The sequence below is a fragment of the Drosophila montana genome, unplaced genomic scaffold, assembly GCF_035044405.1.
Source record: "Drosophila montana isolate Dmon_TW-CO22-7 unplaced genomic scaffold, ASM3504440v1 contig_1231_1, whole genome shotgun sequence".
Lineage (NCBI taxonomy): Eukaryota > Metazoa > Arthropoda > Insecta > Diptera > Drosophilidae > Drosophila > Drosophila montana.
Window position 1 is genome coordinate 1 of NW_026996211.1, and position 640 is coordinate 640.

General features: G+C 45.3%; 1 long non-coding RNA gene across 1 annotated transcript; it reads left to right on the top strand.

The window, feature by feature from the left end:
* Positions 1-98: 98 nt before the first annotated feature.
* On the top strand, positions 99-634 carry LOC135441283 (uncharacterized). Its single transcript, XR_010438458.1, has 3 exons — positions 99-125; positions 183-255; positions 323-634. It is a non-coding gene; the product is annotated as an uncharacterized LOC135441283 (long non-coding RNA).
* The last annotated feature ends 6 nt before the right edge of the window (positions 635-640 follow it).

The following is a 640-nucleotide window of genomic DNA, read 5'->3' on the forward strand; positions in this document are numbered from 1 at the left end:
TGGACAATGTGTATTAATTTCTAAATTTTTTTCTTATCTTATAGAATTCATGTTTTTTTTTATTTTAACAGCACTAAATGGAACACGCGACGAAATACTGCAAAGGCAATCGTTGCGCCGATTTAGTAAGTATGTGAGCATAGTTCGCGCAAGTGTTAATTTTAAACTTTTATATTTTACAGGCGCAGATGCATCACCTTTGGGGTTTTCCTTCACTGTTCGCACTCTAAAGTGAACCTCGCCGTAAGTGCCTATGTATGTATAGATATGATTTATAAAAAAAAAAAACTAAATTTAACGGCAAAAAATTGCTCTTTTTCAGGGAGTACAATCAGGAGTCTTCGTCTGACTCTGCCAAGGACTCGAACGAAGAGGGGCAAAATGGAACATACTCACTCGGAGGATGTGGGCGTGGTCTCGCCTGTGGCCGCTTCTTCGCTGTTGGAGCCCGGTCGTCTGGTCGCCTTCAGGGTTGCGCCGACGCTTGGCTGGCAGCGTCGCGGATATGGCTGGTGTGCACCGCTGAGCCGAATCCTGGCCTTTGGGATGTTTCGTGCGCCTCTCTGGTGCGAGAGCTGGTCCCTTCGTTGCCGGAGCCGTTTATTTTGATTTTTATTGGTTCGTCTCTCGTCGCACTTAA